The following is a 23090-nucleotide window of genomic DNA, read 5'->3' on the forward strand; positions in this document are numbered from 1 at the left end:
CTACTCCCTGCTCAGGTTCCTGGATAGTTACAGGGTTGGCTCTCTTTATACGACTAGCATGGACCCATCGCTTGTGGCCTACAAGCTTTACTGCCGATTCGGTAATTAAGATGATCTGCTCCGGCGGTCCCCACGTGGGCTGCAAAGGTTCTTGCTTCCACTTCTGGACTCGTACCCAATCACCAGGTTGGTATTGGTGGATCGCCACATCCAAGGGTAGCCTCTGAAACTCACGATTGTGCCTGTGAATAGAGGACAAAACACCCTGCAAGGCAGTAACATATTCCAATAACTGTCTGTTCCCTAATTCCCCATTAATCTCTGTCTGAGGCCCAGGCTCAATGGGAGGTCTGCCAAACAGTGACTCAAAAGGAGTCAATTTTGTTTTTCCCCTTGGAGTGTTTCTCATAATGGTCAAAGCCAATGGCAATGCTGTCACCCAATTCAACTTGGTTTCTTGGCACAATTTGGTCAACAAAGTCTTAACCGTCCGGTTGGCGCGTTCAACTTGACCGGATGATTGTGGTCTCCAAGGAGTATGAAGGTTCCATTTGAACCCCAAGGCCGCACTTACAGCGCAAATTATCTTGCTCACAAAGTGCGGACCTTGGTCTGATTCAAATGTCTCTGGCATGGAGTATCTTGGAAAAATTTCCTTCAACAGTATCTTTGCTACTGTAATGGCTGTCGCCACCCGCGTGGGGAAGGCCTCTATCCATCCTGTCAACTGGTCTATTATGACAAGTAAATACTTGTACCCCGCACATCTTGGTAATTCTGCAAAGTCTATCTGTAGTCTCTGGAAAGGATAATAGGCCCATGGTCTTCCTCCCATGGCCGGCGGTGGCTTTGGAGCAGGGTTAGTTGCTGCACAGATAGTACATCCATATACCGCTTGCTTTGTTTCTTCATATAATCCTGGTGCAACCACTTGTCTGATTAGAAGATCCCCTAAAGCGTTGCCTCCAAGATGAGTCTGCTTATGTGTTTCCATTACAAGGGCTCGAAGCACCGCTCGTGGGTCAAAGATTAATCCTGTAGGTAACTGCCACCAACCACTAGGTAATTTCTGAGCCCCATACTGTACTGAAGCAACTTTCTCTTTCTTAGAATATTGAGGAGTCAACTCCTTCCATGGAATCATAATGTTCATTAGATTCCTCTCCAAAGGTTGTCCACTCAGTGCTGCTTCCTTTGCTGCTTCATCTGCTTGATGATTTCCCTTTCGCCGAACTGGATCCGTTTCTCTTCCATGGGCCTTCACATGAATAATTGCTACTCTCTTTGGTAGTTGGACACATTCCAGAAATTCCATTATCATTCTTTGATGTTCAATTCTATGTCCATCACTCTTGATAAAACCTCTTTCTTTCCACAGCATAGCGAAAGCATGTGCAGTTTGGAATACATACTTGGAATCAGTGTATAATTTCCCCTCTTGCTGATCCAGTTCCCGCAGGGCATCTATGGCTGCAGCCAGTTCCGCCATCTGGGCTGAATAGGTGACTGGCAACTTGATACTCTTTATGGCCTTCAGATCCTCACACACGGCGTAGCCTGCATACCGTTGTCCATTTATCACCTTCGAGCTTCCATCTATATATAAATATCGCCCTGATATTGGCTGATCAGTCAAGTCCACTCGGGTTTCAATGAGCATTCCAATGTCTGGATGCAATCATGTGCCAATTCTCCCGGTTGGGGAAGTAGTGTTGCTGGATTCAAGGTGTTACAAGCTCTCAGGCATAAGCCTTGCCGTCCAAGCAACTGTTGTTCATACTGGGTAAGCCGGCTCGGACTGAGGACCTTAGCTGCCTTCTCTCCCAGGACCCTTTTCAAATCATGTGGTCCCAATACTTCCACAGGGGCTCCCATCATGATTTTCTCTGCTTTCTTCAGAAGGATTCCTGTGGCTGCCACAATTCGTAAGCAGGCTGGCCATCCTCTTGCCACAGGATCCAGTTGAGAAGAATAGTAACCCACGGGTAAGTGATCCGGGCCCCACTGCTGTGTCAAGACTCCACTGGCGGTTCCCTTATTTTCTGAAACATACAATCTGTATGGCTTGAGTCCATCTGGTAGGGCCAAAGCTGGTGCCTTCTGTAAAGCTCGTTTTATATCTTCAAAAGCCTGATGACATTCTTTGGTCCATTTCCATTCAGTTTCCTTCTTCAACGGCTCATACAGGGAAGTGGCATAACTACTATAATTTGGTATCCATTGCCGACAGAAGCCGGCCAAACCCAAGAATGACCGCAGTTCCCTAACATTTGTCGGTGGTGGTAGGCCACAGATCGCCGTTCGCCTTTCAGTTGACAACATGCGTCCTTCTTGTGACAGTTGGTATCCAAGGTATGTCACTTTCTCCCGATTCCATTGTACCTTATCCTTGGATACTCGATATCCACAGGCATGCAAATGGTTCAGAAGGCTCACGGCATCTTGTTCATTACTCTTTTCATCTGGGCTACAGATCAAAAGATCATCCACGTAGACCAGCAATGCCGACGTTGGTTGTTGTTGATACCAAGGTCGTAAATCTTTCTGCAATGCCTTGGTAAATTCAGATGGGGAGCTGATGAACCCTTGGGGCAACACAGACCAGGTCAGCTGACACTGTCGAAGGTCGACTGGATACTCCCATTGGAATGCAAAAAGATCTCTACTATCTTCATGAAGGGGTATTGAAAAGAATGCATCTTTTAGATCTATGACTGTGAACCGAATCGTCTTGCCAGGAACGTGGGCCAACAACGTATGCGGATTTGGTACCACTGGAACATCTTCCAGAACTTTTTCATTAATAGTTCGCAAATCTTGCACCAACCTATACTGTCCTGGGCGGCCTTCCTTGGAAACTCCAAATATGGGGGTATTGTGTGGACTAGTAGTTTGATGTAACCATTGGTATTGGATGAAGTCTGTCACTAATTCCTTTAAGCTTAGACGTACCTCTGGCTTCAAAGGGAATTGGCGTACTGGAGTCGGGGCTACCCCAGGCTTCAATCTGACCTTCACTGGTTCAGCATTAACCGCACGAGCAGGATTATTCTTTCTGGCCCAAACATCAGGGTGAATTCCTTTCGGAGGCTCCCACTGTTGTTTCTCTTTAACTACCAGCTCCCTCCTTAAGATCATTTGGAAAGCGCATTCTTGTCGCTTTGGTATCACCACTTCCAAGGTGTTTCCTCTAAAAGTAATTTGGGCCTGGAGCTTTGCTAGAAGATCCCTTCCAAATATTGCAATGGGGCAACCATCCGAAACCAAAAACTGATGTGTAAAATATTGTTGTTTATCTTCTCTTCCTGGAAGGTGTACCTGTATGGGCTGGGACAAAGGGATTCGACGACGCTGTCCTTCTATTCCCATTACATCTTTAGTTTCTTTGCTGAGGGTCAAGGGTAGACGGGACATTGCTCGTGGGATCATGGAGAACGCCGCTCCTGTATCCACTAGTCCTTGGACTGCCGAATTATTCAGGGTAAGGGACACATATGGTTCTTCCCACGAGCCGCCCTCATATCCCGTCCACCTTCATTCTGATTCCTCCTCCTGCCCTCTAGCGGCCGCGATCCGAACATAGGGTGGGTTCGGGTCAGAGCTCGAGACTGTCCTCGGCTCCCTATAGTTGTCCCAAGAGCCAGGAACCTCTCTATAATCACGACATCCGTCTTGGCGGGGCCTAGGTACCCTCTCATTTCTACAATCCTTTGCCCAATGGCCTTTCTTCAGGCACTTAGCACACTGATCCTTTTCCAGTCTCCTCCTTGGCTCTCTTTCTCTGTCTCTTTGATTTACACCAACCACTGCCGCAATCATGTCACATTGCTTCTCAATCATACTGTATTGCTTTTTCATCAACTTTCCCTCTTCCTTTTTACTTGCTTCATCCCTATTTACGTAGACCTTGAACGCGATGTCTATTATCTGTCCAAGTCCCATACCCATCACTCCTTCCACCTTCTGCAATTTCTTTCGAATGTCTGTAGAACTTTGGCCAATAAACAAAGAAATTAAGAGCCTTTGGTTTTCAGCAGCCTCGGGATTAAGGGTAGTAAATCTCCGCATAGCTGTAGTGAGGCGGTTAAGGAAAGCAGAGGGAGTTTCCTCTTTTTCCTGATGAATTTCATATAATTTTGCCACATTCATTGGTTTAGGGATGGCATGCCTAAGTCCATATAAAATCAGCCGTTTATATGTGGTAATCTCAGGGGCCGCTGCTCCTGGGGTTTGGATCCACCTAAGAGGTTCTACTGTTGGTAAAACACGATCTGGGGCTAAACCAGGCACGTTGCCACCTTGTCTCTGCTCTTCTAATGCGAGAGCATTGGCTTGGGAAAGTACCAATGACTTCTCCTCCGGACTGAGGAGGGTATTCATTAATGTCTGTATATCTGCCCAAGTGGGGTGGTGGCTAGCAAAAATAGTCTCCCACAATTGGCAGTGCTTATCTTGGTCTTCTCTCAAACCTGGCATCTGGTTTTTCCAATTAAACAGATCAGATGTAGTAAAAGGCACATGGACATAAGCAATCTGTCCATGGCCATCAAGCATTTGTCGCATTGGTCCCATAAAGGCACCGCCGGCCATAACATCTTCCGGTTCAGGGTTGCCTCTATCTGTGCTTTTTGGAGTAGAAGTTAACTGGGGGTCACTCTGTAACTGAGTGCCACTCCGTAGGGTCATTCCCTCATTCTCCCTTCTAACTTCCTCAATCATACGAAGGCGTGGTGATATGGTTTGGGGCAAAGCCCCTAAACCCTGGCTTTGTAGTACGGAGTGGGTGTAACGATCCAAAATATCATATTCTTTACTTAGCCGCCCTAAAGACTGGCTTAAATCCTGGAACATTACTGCAGTTCCGGACGGAGTTCCAAAACTAGTGGACTGGGTCTGCGGGGTAGTCAACTGTTGATACGTTGGGGGCTGGATTTGAGGTGGCGGTGTCTGGACTGGTGGCAAAGTCTGAATTGGTGGCGGTTGAACTGGTGGTGGTTGAACCGCCTGTGGTGGCACTGGTAGTGCTGGTGCTGGTAGGGGAATCACCGGACCCTGAGGCGGCGGTAAAGGAATCACGGGTGGGGCCGTAGGTGAAACTAAACATTCCTCTTCTTCTGCCTGGAGGACTGGGGGCTTAGTTTTCAATTTCTTCCCCTCATTAATTTTACATTGAGCCAACACCATTGCCAGCACATTCTTGTGGGGGGTCTAGGCAGATGGCTCTCCAACCCTGTGCATACCACCACGAGGTTGCCTCATCTGGCAGCATGTTAAAGAGGGTGGCTTCCAACTGCCGAGCCTTAGTGAGGTTAAACGTCCCACCCAGCGGCCAACCAATGCCCAGCTCCACCCACTCTTCATCACAAAACGTTGACAATTGTTCTTCGTTTGGGACCGGCCCTCCGGAAGAAATAACACTTGTTTTAAATCTAGGAAAATTTTGCAAAACACATTCAAGGGGGGGTCATTTTCCAATCACCCTTTTTCTTTTGACTCTTTCCGGACCCTGTCTTAACTTTCCTGTGTCTTGTCCCCTCTGCCCCCTCCTGTTTCGATGCACCCTTCCCCATCCTTCCCGTGTCCAGTCCCCTCTGCCCTCTGCAGATGACGTACGACACTCGGGTAGCCTACCTGCCTGCTACCAGGGGAGATGTCTGAGACGAAACGACGGACAGATGATGTACAACACTCGCTTCCCTGTTTTCGTGGCCCAGCCTCTCGCGAGGTATGGGAAACGCACTACTGCAGGTCCGCACTCACTTCAGGGTAATCCACCTGGGGATACACCCTGTCTCATACACACACTTTCACACGTCACTCTCTTCACATTTACCACTGTCGACCAGAGACGTTGGAACGTTCAATCCCCCACTCCACTCCACTCCAACCTTGTTTCGATTTTAAAAGGGAGTCATTGTGGCGCCACCCCAGCGCCTCGGATCGCTCTCACAGGCTCGGGCGGGCTCAATGCGGCCCGGAGCGCTCTTCCGACCTCCTGCGGACCACGCCCGAAACACAGAGGGGCGCGAAAAATGAGTCCCGGCGGAGTCGCCAGTTTGTTACAAACAAAACGCCCCAGTCCCTTTGAGGGGTCCTGGTGGCTTGAGTTCGCTCCCAATACTCACCCCAATAGAGTTCAGAAACGACAAAACAAGATGGAGGAAGAGTATATTTATTACTAACACGTGCACGTGGAGAAACAGCCAGAGCTAGTTCTGACTAAGCTGAACACAGCCAGCCTTCTTATTAACTTTGATATGTTAATTATGCACACATCATTATCATCATGACTACATCACTTTCATTTTCCTTACATCACTTTAATCCATGCCCATTTTCCTCTGGTAACTTCCCTTCTCTTCCTAGCTCCATATTTGGAAGTTGTTATTCACACTTGTTTCTCTCATTTCAACCTTGGATGTTTCACCCAAGTCTGATACCTTTGTCTACAAACACAGCTGCATATTGCAACAAAATCTAATATCTCATTCTGCAAGCACAGCTTTAAACAAACAAGGGCAGTCAGCAAATTAGCATGTCTTTTAACACACACACAAGTAAATTAACTGTGTTCAATTCCCAAAATGAGCGATTTTTTTATGTTTAACTTAAAGAAACAAAATTCAGTGTCACATAGATAGGGCCCACAAGAAGGTCAACTAGCAGCTTTGGTTGGCTCTTCTAGCACTTGGGGTGTTGGTTGTACATCACCCCAATATATGGTACTCCAGGGTTGAACTTTACAGGGCTGATGGAGTTCACCCAACTGATGCAGGGAATGACATTTTCCTGTCTGACATGTAGAAATATCTGCGAGACAAGATTCTCAACAGCAGGGTTAGAAACCCTGATTGTAGAAATAGGTATTATTCACCAAATGGTTTTACAAAATACAATAGCATTGGATTATTTGCTAATTGAAAAAGGAGGTATATGTACCCTGATTGGAAAAGAATGCTGTATTTTCATACCGGACAATACAAATACACTCTTTAAACAGACTAATCTAATCCAGAATCAAATAGCTACATTGGGATTTATTGGGATGGCTAAAAGAAAGATCGGAAGAAGGGGTATGAATTTCTTATACTATGTACTTCTGTTTCTTGGTGTTTTAATTTGTCTGTATGCTAATTGCTTGTGGTAGATGCTGTATCAACAAATCAATTTCAAAAATACAAGAAGGCTTTAGAACAGAGGAGAGAAGCATATAACCTGTATGTAGAAATAAAGAAAGGAAAGGAAAGGAAAGGAAAGGGAGGCACAAGAAATTCTTGAATTAATAAATATGCAAATATAAAGGTGGAGCTAAAAAAGCTCCAAATGGGGGAGTGTGGAAGCAGCAAAAACTAGGCCATAACTTTGATTCATATTTCCTAGCTTTGGTTCAGAATTATGAAAGCAAAGAAGGCCAAGTAGAACGGTTCTGTTTGTTGTACTAAAAGAAAAGCCAAAAAAATGTTCCGAGAATCATGTAGTCACTGTAAAGTAGAATCCAACAAGAGAAGAATAAATAGGTTAGAAAAGCTTGAAGTCATGTGAATGCAATCCTTAGACTTTAGACAGTTAAGTAGGTACCCTGATTTATGTTTAATCTCTTTGCTCTATTCTTTTTGTTTTATGTGAGAGACAGTAGATGCATGTCCAGCATGTCGAGCTGATACGGTGAATGACTTATTAAAATGATGACATATTGTAATTTGTTACATGTGCTTTGGAGAATGGTATAAATATGTGCTGTAAAAAAATGAAAATACAGGGAACTTTGGAAGTTCTCTCCGAACAGCTGTTTGTCAAATACAAGTGTCTCTAACTGATCTGAAATAAACACAATAGGAAGCTTGTTTTTCTTCCACACAGGTTTGTTTGTGGAGAGATTAGATTATGTTGGCAATTTACTGAGCACTCATTTGGATTTCTTTTTTTCTTCATTTAGCAACATTTATATACCACTTGATTGTAGTAAAACCTTTAAGCAGTTTACCAAAAAAATTAAAATTGAATTATCAATAAAAGACAATTAAAGGCAAGTATTTAAAAGATTCAAAAGATAATTAAAATCAACAGTACGCAAAAAAGAGATGAAAACACATGTCAGCATTCTATGTGAGGTGGGATTGAGTTGGATCTGCTCTTTTATTATTGATGCATTTTTGGTTTTATTCTTGTTTTTACACTTGTTTTTAATGTTTATTTTTGTAAATAGCTTTCAGTTCACCTTTCTGAAAAAAGCCACTAAATAACAACAACAAGAAAACATGTCTGGAAAGACTTGCCTAAACAAAAACGTTTTAAGCAGGCACACACAAAAAAAAGGTATAGCAAAAGCACCTGCCTGATGTGAATAGGCAGGGAGTTCCAAAGGGCAGATGCTGCCACACTAAAAGACAAATTTCTTCCAGGAAAATTAGATGATGTTGTGTCAAGCAAATGTTATCCCACACTTTTCAGTGCATTTCCCACTCACTTTCTTTCTCAGATAAAGTCCAGTTTTGGGGGGAAGTGGGTTCTGTTGTAAAGGAGCTCCAGATCAACTTTAAGAGTGCAACCTGAATGTAAATGAATCTAACCCAAGAATAGTGACACTCTGGAAATGTCCTTTGACTCCTTTCAATGACTGATTAAACCATACTTTCTCATTACTACAATACAACTCCACTAACTTGTCCTAAATAACTCATTTACACACCCAAAATCAGTACGGACGGATGAATCTATCACTTTTGGTTTCTCTTCATTTCTCATTTTTCCAATCTTAAGTTCAGTTTGCCCCATTTCTGCATCAGTTTGCTAACTTTTTCTTAAGTCGGTAAGAAAATTCCTACTCATTTTTGTGCATTTCTCCTAATGTATACATTTGTGCAAGCAGTTTCCCCAAAATATGTGTTTTTGTGTTATTTTCACTAACATCTGCATTGTTGTACACATTTATTTGTGTGGCCAACTGCAAAATTTGGAGAAGTGTGAATGTCAAAGGATAGCTGCATTCTGGTTTGCATATTGGTTTGGGAATTGCTTAAAAATGTGAACACATTCCTCCCCTATCCCTAAACATCGGTTCCAGCTGTGCAGCAAATTCAATGTGCTGAACATCCAGTGAACCAGCTGTTTGATTGCTGCATTGCAAGCAATCACTGCATCTTTGATGGAAACAGGTACCAGATTTCAAGAGAAAAACTGATCTGACAGTACAACAGAGTAATTAGAATATTACATGTCCTCTTCACTGCTCTTTAGCAGTTTGTAATACACATTATGCTTCTCACATGCATACACAGTCACATAGATTGGCAGATGAGCCCATAGCTCTGCCCTTCACACATCCACATTAAATGACCAGCCAACAAATGAGCTGACTGACCAAACAACTCATTCTCTGTTACTTGCTAATGGGTTGAATCTTGCAGTTCATCACTGTGTGTTAAGTTATATAAGCCTAACATTATTATTTATTAAAATTTATATCCCGCCTTTCCTCCCAAAGGGCGGCAGACAAGAGATAGAGCACTAAAAGCATCTTGAAACCATCTTAAAAAACAATTCCAATACAGATGCAGACTAGGATAAGGTATCTACTTAAAAGACTTGTTGAAAGAGAACATAAGAACATAAGAAGAGCCTGCTGGATCAGGCCAGTGGCCCATCTAGTCCAGCATCCTGTTCTCACAGTGGCCAACCAGGTGTCTGGGGGAAGCCCGCAAGCAAGACCCGAGTGCAAGAACACTCTCCCCTCCTGAGGCTTCCGGCAACTGGTTTTCAGAAGCATGCTGCCTCTGACTAGGGTGGCACAGCACAGCCATCACGGCTAGTAGCCATTGATAGCCCCGTCCTCCATGAATTTGTCTAATCTTCTTTTAAAGCCATCCAAGCTGGTGGCCATTACTGCATCTTGTGGGAGCAAATTCCATAGTTTAACTATGCGCTGAGTAAAGAAGTACTTCCTTTTGTCTGTCCTGAATCTTCCAACATTCAGCTTCTTTGAATGTCCCCAAGTTCTTGTATTATGAGAGAGGGAGAAGAACTTTTCTCTATCCACTTTCTCAATGCCATGCATAATTTTATACACTTCTATCATGTCTCCTCTGACCCACCTTTTCTCTAAACTAAAAAGCCCCAAATGTTGCAACCTTTCCTCGTAAGGGAGTCGCTCCATCCCCTTGATCATTCTGGTTGCCCTCTTCTGAACCTTTTCCAACTCTATAATATCCTTTTTGAGATGAGGCGACCAGAACTGTACACAGTATTCCAAATGCGGTCACACCATAGATTTATACAACGGCATTATGATATTGGCTGTTTTATTTTCAATACCTTTCCTAATTATCGCTAGCATGGAATTTGCCTTTTTCACAGCTGCCACACACTGGGTCGACATTTTCATCGTGCTGTCCACTACAACCCCGAGGTCTCTCTCCTGGTCGGTCACCGCCAATTCAGACCCCATGAGTGTATATATGAAATTCAGATTTTTTGTTCCAATATGCATAATTTTACACTTGTTTATATTGAATTGCATTTGCCATTTTTCCACTCATTCACTCAGTTTGGAGAGGTCTTTTTGGAGCTCTTCACAATCGCTTTTTGTTTTAACAACCCTGAACAATTTAGTGTCGTCAGCAAACTTGGCCACTTCACTGCTCACTCCTAATTCTAGGTCATTAATGAACAAGTTGAAAAGTACAGGTCCCAATACCGATCCTTGAGGGACTCCACTTTCTACAGCCCTCCATTGGGAGAACTGTCCATTTATTCCTACTCTCTGCTTTCTGCTTCTTAACCAATCCCTTATCCACAAGAGGACCTCTCCTCTTATTCCATGACTGCTAAGCTTCCTCAGAAGTCTTTGGTGAGGTACCTTGTCAAACGCTTGTTGAAAGTCTAAGTACACTATGTCCACTGGATCACCTCTATCTATATGCTTGTTGACACTCTCAAAGAATTCTAGTAGGTTACTGAGACAGGACTTTCCCTTGCAGAAGCCATGCTGGCTCTGCTTCAGCAAGGCTTGTTCTTCTATGTGCTTAGTTAATCTGGCTTTAATAATACTTTCTACCAGTTTCCCAGGGACAGAAGTTAAGCTAACTGGCCTGTAATTTCCAGGATCCCCTCTGGATCCCTTTTTGAAGATTGGCGTTACATTGGCCACTTTCCAGTCCTCAGGCACAGAGGAGGACCCGAGGGACAAGTTACATATTTTAGTTAGCAGATCAGCAATTTCACATTTGAGTTCTTTGAGAACTCTCGGGTGGATGCCATCTGGGCCTGGTGATTTGTCAGTTTTTATATTGTCCATTAAGCCTAGAACTTCCTCTCTCGTTACCGCTATTTGTCTCAGTTCCTCAGAATCCCTTCCTGCAAATGTTAGTTCAGGTTCAGGGATCTGCCCTATATCTTCCACTGTGAAGACAGATGCAGAGGTCTCAAATATCCCTCCTTATGAGAATATTTTCTTTCCTTTAAAAGTGAAACTATATTCCTATTCCCGTGGCTTTACAAAATTCTGTCTTTGACTACCTTTCAGTTCCTGAGCCATGTATACATAGCGGATGAACATGCTGCTGTTAGAGGAGTAAGTGCTTCCCATTGCTTACAGCATTCCTGAATTGTGGTCATCATCTACTCTTGTTCTCCCATATTAGCAACGTGCCCAGTTTCTGTACATGTCAGATTCTTAGGAAACTAAGTTGTCCCTAGTTATACACAAGCGGGACGTAAGTTTTGTCATTATCTTTGGTTCTCTCTGGCCTTTTCCAAATCACTGGTGATAAGTATGCACACTCTCTGCTTCCAGGGTTCCTATTGTGGCTGCATACAAACACAGACAAACATCCTCTTTTTTATTCTCTCTCTTTTCATGGGGACTATCTAGGCCAATCTAGGAAATCTGTGCAGTTGCTGAAGGACAATCAATATACCCACACACTGCAAAGTTCACCTGTTGAACAAGGGAAAAAGCAAAGCGACATACAGTCTGACTCCATATTCATGGTTATCAAAGCCACTTTGGGAGTATGATGATCCTACTTTGGAGATCATCGTGGTTTTAATCTGGGTTCAAACTCCATCCTGTCAATTGTTTGTCAGTAGGTATGGGGGAGAAATTCAATTCAGGTTGCATTGAAAGCTCACTTTATAAAATCTGCACTTTCTGAAACAATATGAGGACCAAAACACAGCTGTCTTTAGAAATTCCCACATCTAAATTAAAAAAATGCATATATTAGGGGAACATATGCATAAAAATGAATATATTCATGAAAATAACATATAGAAATGCATTATAGGAGAAACAGCTTGCAAAAATGTGTTTATTAGGAAAAATTACTGAAGAATCTTCAGAGGGATTTAAAAAACAACTGCAAATTGCTGCAGAAATGTGGTGAACCAAATATAAGACTAGAACAATGAGAAACTGGGAGAACCAAAATGGACAGAACTTTCCATCCCTATTTGTCAATGAGCTTGGAACACCTGGATATGATGTTGGACTTTTCATCTCAGGATAGCTGGAGCTTAGCCTCTGGTCCCAAGCAAAAGGTGACTTTGATGATCAGTCAATGCATATCTTCTTTGCATTAATGAAATTATACTGTCCAATCATGAGTGAGAGTTTGCTTATACAGCTTATAATACACCCTGGAGCAGCCTAGACTTATTTACAGCACAGATGGAGCAAAGTTAACTTTGGAACAAAGTTTAAAAATTGAACTTGCTTTAGATTAAAAAAATCAATAGGGCACTTATATATTGTTCCCAGCATAGCAATTAAAAAGAAAACAAGGGGGAAGCACTCAGGTGCCTCGGGTTTTCATCTCCTTCCTCCTTGTGACATTTGTGTGATTTTCTTCCTAGTGAATAAAACAGTTGGTTTGTTTTGAGAATGTGTTTTAAAATCAACCATCTTGGCACTTTAGGATAGGGTTTCCAAAAGTTCAAGAAATGCAATATTGAGACAGTGGGTGTGGCTTCCACCAGCAGCTATCCAAATGCATTAAAATAGACCCTGATGTACACTGTCCACTTACTGTTCCAAATGCAAGTGTACAGTCTGCCACCTAGTGCAAGCAACAAGCAAAGCTCCCTGAGCTGAGAGACTAATAAGAGCCTATTCAAATCTCGCATTATTGTCATAAGTGCTAGTCTCCACAATCTGGAAGGAGATGTGTACTATCAACGAGCACATGGCATAGAATGAGAAGAAAGGCTAAGCAATGACTTTTCCAAAATCAGAAATGATAGACTGTAACATCCTAAAGGCAGGGAACTGTCCTTTCTACTTGCGTATGTGATTCTGTTTCTATCAGTTATGTTACATTGATGAAACTATATAAAACAGAGATAATATGTGCAGTCCTATGGTATGCATGTTTCCTCAGAAGTTCATTCGGGCTTACTCCAGGGGTGTAAATGCGGGGGGGGCAAATAAGGGCACTGGCTCCCCAAATGATAATTCTGACCCCCCCAATGAAATTTTCCTTCAGTCCCCAAATTTCTAGCATTGTAGTAACTTAAAACTTCAGTTGAGCTTTTAGAAATACAGTTTAAGCATCCCAAGGGAGTGGCAGGGCAAAGTTACCAAGGGAATGCAAACACAGTAAATATAAGAGTTAAAAGTGTGAATGAAGTGAACACAAGTCTTGATGAATGGGGGGGGGGGACTGGCAAACCTAAGGTTTGCAACTGGAGGAAGAAAAGGCGGGAAGGACAGTATTGTGATGCACTGCAGAGCATCTCCCCTGTAATGCTCAACCAGCCTCTGGAGGTAGTGGGTGTTATTAGTGTATCTGATGGATGTGCCTATGCTTTGGGGCCTAAACTGTGCAGCAGCCCAGCCTAATCCAGGGCAGGACCTGAGAAGAAGCAGAGAGGTGAGTGAGCCTGCCCTCCAAGGCCCAGGAAGCCTAATGAGACCTTGCTAACTTAGCCCAGGCAATGAGGAGCTGGAATATTATGTGTGTGCATGTCTGGGGGGCATTTCTTCCTTAGTGTGTTTGAAAGCTGAAAAATAATAAATATTGTTGAACTTTTCTCATGTGAACTTATGTACTACCAAAGTAAAGTGTGTGAGATTTGCTGGTAGAGCCACCAGAAGCAGTGTTACCGGGCTGGCCCAGGGCCTTTCTGTAGAACAGAGATTATGTGCTTGTACAGTTGGTTCTAGCACCTGCAGTTCAGAGAGATGTATAGTTCCTATGTGATGTGCTGTCAAGCATTTCCTTATAAAAAGAGATGTTTATAGGTATTAGTTTAATTTTTAAGTGAAACTTCTCTTAATTGCTTTCCTGGCATGGCAAAGGAGACCGGGGTAGTTAGTTCTGGGAAGCAGCTGCCTCAGGAGAACTGAACTCACAGTTCACAAGCTTACTAAAACATTGTACCTGTACAAGGGAGCCTTTCCATGCATGTACACTTTGTATGCTGCAGGACTTACCTTTGGTGCATCTACAGCTATGTTGACACGAATTCAAGTATATTTGCTATATATTTCCTCCTTCTTATATGTATCAATGCCTGAACATCCCTATGCACTTTTATATTCATGCCATTTATTATTGATACGGCTATATAACGATATGCTTCTGCACTGCTATGCATTTTCTAGAAATATTATTCTATCATTTTATTCACATTTATAATTGTATCTTTAATATATATATAAGAAATGCTCTTAGTGCTGAAAATGTCAGACATACCGTGTTTGAGATAAAGCCAAGAATGTTTATTACTTTCTCCATCTTGTCTGCAAAACAAAGCACAGTGTCTGTTACATTGCTTGTATATATTACAGAACCAGCTAGTTACCCAAGGCCACTGATGACAGAGTGGTATATGTTATGATAACATGCTGAGAATGTGTGGGTGTGAATGAATTTCTCTTTCTAGGGCTTATGGCTGAAACTGGAGGCTTGGAGGCGTTGAAGGTTAGTAAGGCAACAACTGCTGGACGGTGTCTGCAATACATCAACTATAAACAAATGTTATGATTCCAATGTGAGTACCCTAAAAGAGATCTCATGACCAGGGCTCTTGAGAGGCACCAAGCTGGTATGAGAAAGAGGAGATGCAGGCCTGAGAACACAGATGTGTCAAGAGACTGACATCACTACAAGCGCCAGCTGACCAATTGATGGATGAGATACCGGGGCTCAGTGAAGATATCGAAAGAACATCAAAATCTTATCTGACTATAAAAACACCCCAGCTTCGCCAGAAGATTTGAGAACACCAAGACTTTGAGGGCATGCCTCCTCCTCTTCTCCAGCTCTCTTCTTCCTCACTACAGCACTGGTTGGCCACCAGCTACTTGCGTGAGTATGTGAGTATGAAAGATCAGGGCTATCGGGCATATCTAATTTTGCATTTTACCATTCCTGCAATGGGTGACTCACAAGAGCACCCCTGGCTGTGTCATCTGGACATCTTTCAGTAAATCTTGTAAATGTTTTAAAACCTTTTATCTTGGTGTGGTCCCAACACTCCTCCTACCCATTCCCGCTATCTCCTGGCTTGATCACCCAGGAGTGGCTTTGGTTCATTGGTAAAACCTAATTCCCTGACACTATGTGTTAGTGTGTGAAAATTCATTCTCAACTTTGACACGTGTTGACACCATACAGGTGTTCAGTTGTTCATTAGAGAAAAACAAACTTCATAGAATCAGAGTAGCAGAGTTGGAAGCAGCCTATAAAGTCATTGAGTCCAACCCCCTGCTCAGTGCAGGAATCCAAATTAAAGCAGACCAGAGCTTGGAAAAGTTACTTTTTTGGACTACAACTCCCAACAGCCCACTCCAGTGCCCATGCTAGCTGGGGCTGATGGGAGTTGCAGTTTAAAAAAGTAACTTTTCCAAGCTCTGAAGCAGACCTCACAGGTGGCTGTTCAGCTGCCTCTTGAAGGCCACAAGTGTTGGAGAGCCCACCACCTCCCTAGATCATTGGTTCCATTGTTGTACCACTCTAACAGTTAGGATGTTTTTCCTGATGTTTAGTCAAAATCTGGCTTCCTGGAACTTGAGCCCATTATTGCGTGTCCTGCACTCTGAGGCGATCGAGAAGAGATCCTGGCCCTCCTCTGTGTTATAACCTTTAAAGTACTTGAAGAGTGCTATCATATCTCCCCTCAGTCTTCTCTTCTTGAGGCTAAACATGCCCAATTTTTTCAATCTCTCCCTATAAGGCTTTATTTCCAGTCCCCTGATCATCCTCACTGCCCTCCCCTAAACCTGTTCCAGTTTGTCTGCATCCTTCTTAAAGTGTGGTGTCCAGAAGTGGATGCAATACTCAAGATGATGCCTAAATAGTGCTGCATAGAGGGGAACTAGTACTTCATGATTTGGAAACTATACTTCTGTTAATGCAGCCTAAAATAGCATTTACCTTTTTTGGAGCCACATTGCACTGTTAGCTCATATTCAGGTTCAACAATTCCAAGATCCTTCTTGCACGTAGTATTGCTGAGCCAATTAACCCCCATCTTATAACTGTGCCTTTGGTTTCTTTTTCCTAGGTGTAGAACTTTGCACTTATCCCTATTAAATGTTATTCTGTTGTTTATAGCCCAATGCTTCAGCCTATCAAGATCCCTTTGAATTTTGTTTCTGTCTTCCAGGATATTAGCTTTTCCTCCCAATTTTGTATCATCTGCATATTTGATAAGCATTCCCTGCACCTCCTCATCCAAGTCATTAATAAAAATGTTGAAGAGCACTGGGCCCAGGACCGAGCCCTGCAGTACCCCGCTCATTATTGCCCCCCAGTTTGAGAAGGAATCATTGATAAGCACTCTTTGAGCACGATTCTGTAGCCAACTGTGGTTTCACCTGATAGTTGTTCCATCCAGCCCACATTTAGCTAGCTTGCTAATCAGAATGTCATGGGGCACTTTGTCAAAAGCTTTGCTGAAGTCAAGATATATTATGTCCACAGCATTCCTACAGTCTACCAGGGAGGCTACCCAATCAAAAAATGAGATAAGATTGGTCTGGCAGGATTTGTTCTTGATAAATCCATGTTGGCTTTTAGTAATCCCTGCATTGTTTTCAAGGTACTTACAGATTTACAGATTTATAATCCCCTCCAGAATTTTCCCAGGGATTGATGTCAGGCTGACTGGTCCATAATTCCCATGTTCTTCCTTTTTGCCCTTTTTGAAGGTAGGGACAACATTAGCCCTCTTCCAGGCACTTCACCCATCCTCCACAATTTCGCAGAGTTAATAGAGTGGTTCCAAGGGTTCTTCAGCCAGTTCCTTCAATACTCTAGGATGCAGTTCATTGGGCCTACAGATCTGAACTCATTCCAAGTGATTAAGCATTCCTTAACAGTTTGTCTATTAGTCTCAAGCTGCAATCCTACCCCTTCTACATCACGTTTCCCAGGAAGGTCATAGACCCTCTTTTGGGAGAAGACTGAGCCAAAGTAGGAACTGAGCACTTCTGCCTTTTCTTTGTCATCTGTTATCATTTTGACATCCTCATTGAGTTAGCTGTACCATCTGTCATTTACTATGGATGTACCTGTAAAAAGATTTTTTGATGCTTTCACTAACCTCAGCTCATCCTCAGCTTTAGCCTTCCTGATGACATCCCTGCAATTCTATCTGTACTCTTCCTTTGTGGCCTGGCCTTCCTTCTATTTCCTGTATGTGTCATCTCTAACCTTTTTGTGAAGCCATATTGCCTTCTTCTACTGTCTTCAGGTAGCAAACTTAGTAATACGGCTTAGGTCCAGGCTATCTGTCAGAGCGCCTCGCCCTCTATGAACCTGCTTGGACTCTAAGATCCTCCAGCGAGATCCTTCTCATTACCCCTTCTTTCCTGCAAGTTCATCTTGCAGAGACACAGAATAGGGCTTTTTCGGTGGCCGCCCCTGGACTGTGGAATTCTCTCCCTAGTGAGGTTCGGTCGGCTTCCTCATTATCGATTTTTCGTGCGCAGGTGAAGACTGTTCTATTTAGACGGGCTTTTAACTAATGTAGTTAGTTTTAACTTACGTTTATTTAATTTATTTGTAAATTGTTTAAAATGAATATCATGTTTATTAATTATTTGTGGTTTTTAATGTAAGCCGCCCTGAGTTCCTTGGAAAAAGGGCGGGGTATAAATTTTTTAAATAAATAAATAATAATAAATAATCCTGGCTTTTGAAAATAACATATTTGAAGGAATTTCAGGTGAACAGTTCCTCTGTAAGTTTGCAGACAAATCACGACGCATTAGTATTAACTGTTCAGATCATTATGGTAGGATGACTTGCACAATATACATTTACTTCCTAGTTAATTCTATTTAGTTTACATAACTATTCTGCATGTGGAAAATACTGTATTTTAATTTGATTTGCTTTTTTGTAAACTTCACAAATCACTGTTCCTAATTAAAATGCATAAATTGGGGTTTATTTTTATCATTACCTAAGAAAACTTCACCCCTCAGAAACCTCTTTTGTGGTGACCAATGCCCCAACCCTTCTGCCCTCCCCCAAATTTTTGCCTCTGCCCAATTAAAATTGTCTAGCTACACTCCTGGCTTACTCCCAGTAAGTGTACATAGGAGTGAGGCCTTAGTCCAGGGGTGGGGAGTCTATGGCCTCCCAGATGTTGGTGGACTCTAACTCCCATCAGCCCCAGCTAGCACAGCCAATAGTAAGGGGTGATGGGGGTTGGACTTTCAAAGGTTCCACACCCTGCCTTAGTCAAGTACAGACATTGTACCAAAAGTGGTGCCTTACTTCAGGGAGATCAATTAGACGTTAAATTAAGAGCGTTTATAAGTAACAACTGGCGATTAGACACTTGAACTGGACTGATATGTGGTGGATGTGTTTTTACATGTGCAGAAATATAGTGAAGGATAAAAGTATTTTTAAAATTAATAAGAACTAAAAACAACAGGATATACCAGCATGGCTTCTGCAAGGGAAAGTCCTGTCTCAGTAACCTATTAGAATTCTTTGAGAGTGTCAACAAGCATATAGATAGAGGTGATCCAGTGGACATAGTGTACTTAGACTTTCAAAAAGCGTTTGACAAGGTACCTCACCAAAGGCTTCTGAGGAAGCTTAGCAGTCATGGAATAAGAGGAGAGGTCCTCTTGTGGATAAGAAATTGGTTAAGAAGCAGAAAGCAGAGAGTAGGAATAAACGGACAGTTCTCCCAATGGAGGGCTGTAGAAAGTGGAGTCCCTCAAGGATCGGTATTGGGACCTGTACTTTTCAACTTGTTCATTAATGACCTAGAATTAGGAGTGAGCAGTGAAGTGGCCAAGTTTGCTGATGACACTAAATTGTTCAGGGTTGTTAAAACAAAAAGGGATTGCGAAGAGCTCCAAAAAGACCTCTCCAAACTGAGTGAATGGGCAGAAAAATGGCAAATGCAATTCAATATAAACAAGTGTAAAATTATGCATATTGGAGCAAAAAATCTGAATTTCACATATACGCTCATGGGGTCTGAACTGGCGGTGACCGACCAGGAGAGAGACCTCGGGGTTGTAGTGGACAGCACGATGAAAATGTCGACCCAGTGTGCGGCAGCTGTGAAAAAGGCAAATTCCATGCTAGCGATAATTAGGAAAGGTATTGAAAATAAAACAGCCAATATCATAATGCCGTTGTATAAATCTATGGTGCGACCGCATTTGGAATACTGTGTACAGTTCTGGTTGCCTCATCTCAAAAAGGATATTATAGAGTTGGAAAAGGTTCAGAAGAGGGCAACCAGAATGATCAAGGGGATGGAGCGACTCCCTTATGAGGAAAGGTTGCAGCATTTGGGGCTTTTTAGTTTAGAGAAAAGGCGGGTCAGAGGAGACATGATAGAAGTGTATAAAATTATGCATGGCATTGAGAAAGTGGATAGAGAAAAGTTATTCTCCCTCTCTCATAATACTAGAACTCGTGGACATTCAAAGAAGCTGAATGTTGGAAGATTCAGGACAGACAAAAGGAAGTACTTCTTTACTCAGCGCATAGTTAAGCTATGGAATTTGCTCCCACAAGATGCAGTAATGGCCACCAGCTTGGACGGCTTTAAAAGAAGATTAGACAAATTCATGGAGGACAGGGCTATCAATGGCTACTAGCCATGATGGCTGTGCTCTGCCACCCTAGTCAGAGGCAGCATGCTTCTGAAAACCAGTTGCCGGAAGCCTCAGGAGGGGAGAGTGTTCTTGCACTCGGGTCCTGCTTGCGGGCTTCCCCCAGGCACCTGGTTGGCCACTGTGAGAACAGGATGCTGGACTAGATGGGCCACTGGCCTGATCCAGCAGGCTCTTCTTATGTTCTTATGTTCTTACAAGGTGCATTCTGATTGATGCAACAGTAAACACTGTGGCTCAGTCAACAGTAACCCTTCCTGTTGGGATTATATAACATACTATATCCAAATTAGAGAATTATTTTTCCAATAACTGATTTATTAAAAAACATCTGTTCTACCTTTCTACCACATTGGCCTTGAAGAAGTTGTACAAATATGATTAAAAACAGTACAACTTTTACAAAGGACAGCAGAAAAGATCTAAAACAGCCAAAGTAAGCATCAGTTAAATGCAAAAAAGGTATTCATTGCCCATCAGTGGCTCAGGTGAACAGGACAACCTTAGCATGGGAATTAAAACATAAGAATGTCAATGCCAGGCCAATGTACTAGGGGAGATAGTTCCGCAATGGGACACTGCTATGTAGAAAGTCCTACCTTGGGTACCAACCTGCCTCATCTCTGAAGATGGGGCACCCATCCTGACAAAAGCCTCAAATGAAGATCTCCACTGTCAGGCAGGTTCATATGAGAGAAGCAGAGCTTGGAAAAGTTACTTTTTTAAACTACAACTCCCATCAGCCCAATCCAGTGGCCATGCCAGCTGGGGCTGATGGGAGTTGTATTTTAAAAAAGTAACTTTTCCAAGCTCTGGAGATAATGCTTCTTCAAAGCCTGAGGCAAGTAGTCAATGCCTTTCTAGCATGTTAACTCTCTCATAATGTGATGACTTTCCAAACCTTCATAGCTAATGAATGTCAACAACAAAAAAAGTCAATGAAGAGTATTAGACTTAAAATGGAAATGTCAATAAACTCCTAAGCAAAGTTATATTACAGCTGTCTAATCCTGTCTGCAGATGTCAAAGTTGCCTATCATGCCTCATGATTGATATTTAAGATTAAGATGTTGATCCAGAAATACACATTGAAATTAGATGCCAAGGCTGAGCCAGCAAGCTTTGAACTATTGTATTATCAGTGATGCTGTTATATTATTTATGATCACTATTATTAGTATCATTTCTCTACAGAGCAAGGTTGTTCAATAACCTGGAACATTCCAATAGCTAAAAGCACCTGAAATCCATAGTCTCAATCCAACAACTTCTAGTAGCTCTCCTACATGAGAGATCCTGAATCATTGTGCTTGACATGACACCTATAAGGTCATTGGCAACCACAAAAATACCTATGCTGAACAGTATACTGCACTGTCCAATTCAGTGATGACAAATGCTACTGGGTCCCTCTTCCTCAAACGGGGAAAATATACATACAGCTTCTATTTAACCCAAAATATTTTTGTGAGTGAAGCAGAAAATCACACACACACACTCACACACACTCACACACACACACACACAGAGAAAGAGAGAGAGGGAGGGAGAGGGAGAGAGAGTCAAGCCTAGTAATAGTTTAGTTTATTAACTATTGACAAATTTTTGCCCGTACAAATGGGACCCTAAAATATTCCACCTTGGGTGTGCTGCCTTATCAAATCTCTCCTCCACATGCATCATCTTCATATAACTTTTTAGCTTATACTTTTGATCCTCATTCACAACTGTGGCCAAGCTTTATGTACCTGTAATGGTATTTGCTTGCATTTGTCTCTCCCTAACCCTTCCCTTTGTTGTTTCCCCATTATTTTGGACTGTAAGCTTCTTGGGAACAGAAACTTATCTATGTTGCCATATATCTGCATGACTAGCATACCAACTAATGACATGGTATACCTTTTTGGCCCCACAGGCCAGATCCTTATCTGAATTTGTCTCATGGGCCAAATTTGACAGATGGGCGGGGCCACCCACCTGCCAATCACATGACATCATTGTGCTTTCTCTGAGATTGGGGATTTAAAAGGAAAATGGGGATGACTTCCAATAGCCTTTTCCAAGTCTCCCCGTGCTTTCCTTTTAAGTTCCCTAGAAGGCAAGAGACTTGCAGAAATCTCTTCTAAGTTGGATAGTTAGAAGACAATTTTGCAAGGTTCTCCTCCCCATTTAAGTCCCCAATATTAAAGGACTTAAAAGGAAAGGATGGGAAGACTTGAGCAAATGGGACTGCATGAGTTGTCCTAAAGCCTTTGCAAAAGCCTCTTTAAAGAAACTTGTGTGCGCAAGCTGCTTCAGAGGGTGCTTTTGCACAGGGCTTTAATCTCCACTCAGGTGGTATGTGAGGATTTAACACTGCTGCCTTGGCTGTGCAATCTTGTTCCCTGCTGGGAACAAAATCATGCAGTCAAAGCAGGATTAAACCATGTCCTCTCATCCAACAGCTGACTATACTAGTGGCATCACTAGTTTCCACTCCACTTAAAACAACCATGGCTTCTCCCAAAGAATCCTGGGAACTGTACTTTGTTAAGGATGCTGGGAATGGTTAGAAGACAATCCCCAGAGTTCCCTGGGAAGAGGGATTGACTGCTAAAGCACTCTGAGAATTGTAGCTCTATAAGAGGAATAGGAGTCTTTAAATATATGATGCAGAGGGGCCAAAGAAAACTTTTGTTGTACTGTAGGCTCATGGACATACAGTATAAGCCTTTTTTAGTTCAGTTCAGTTGAATGGGGATAGTGGGATGAACAGGCTCCTAGTAGCAAGCCCCAACTAGGGATGGACTCCACTCCTTTTTTACTTTTCATTTTTAATTATGGCCCCCTGGTGATTGTTAACAAGCAGATTACTTTTTCCTCCAATATCTTTTCATTTTTCCGATCTCTGATTTTTTTTTTGCTTTGCAGAGAATTATCAGTATTATAATCGCTATTTATTCATGAGTTTCAACTGGTTTTATTGTGAACTCTGTAATGATTGCCTGTTTGTATT

This window comes from Rhineura floridana, chromosome 2 (genome assembly GCF_030035675.1).
Source record: "Rhineura floridana isolate rRhiFlo1 chromosome 2, rRhiFlo1.hap2, whole genome shotgun sequence".
Taxonomy (NCBI): Eukaryota; Metazoa; Chordata; class Lepidosauria; order Squamata; family Rhineuridae; genus Rhineura; species Rhineura floridana.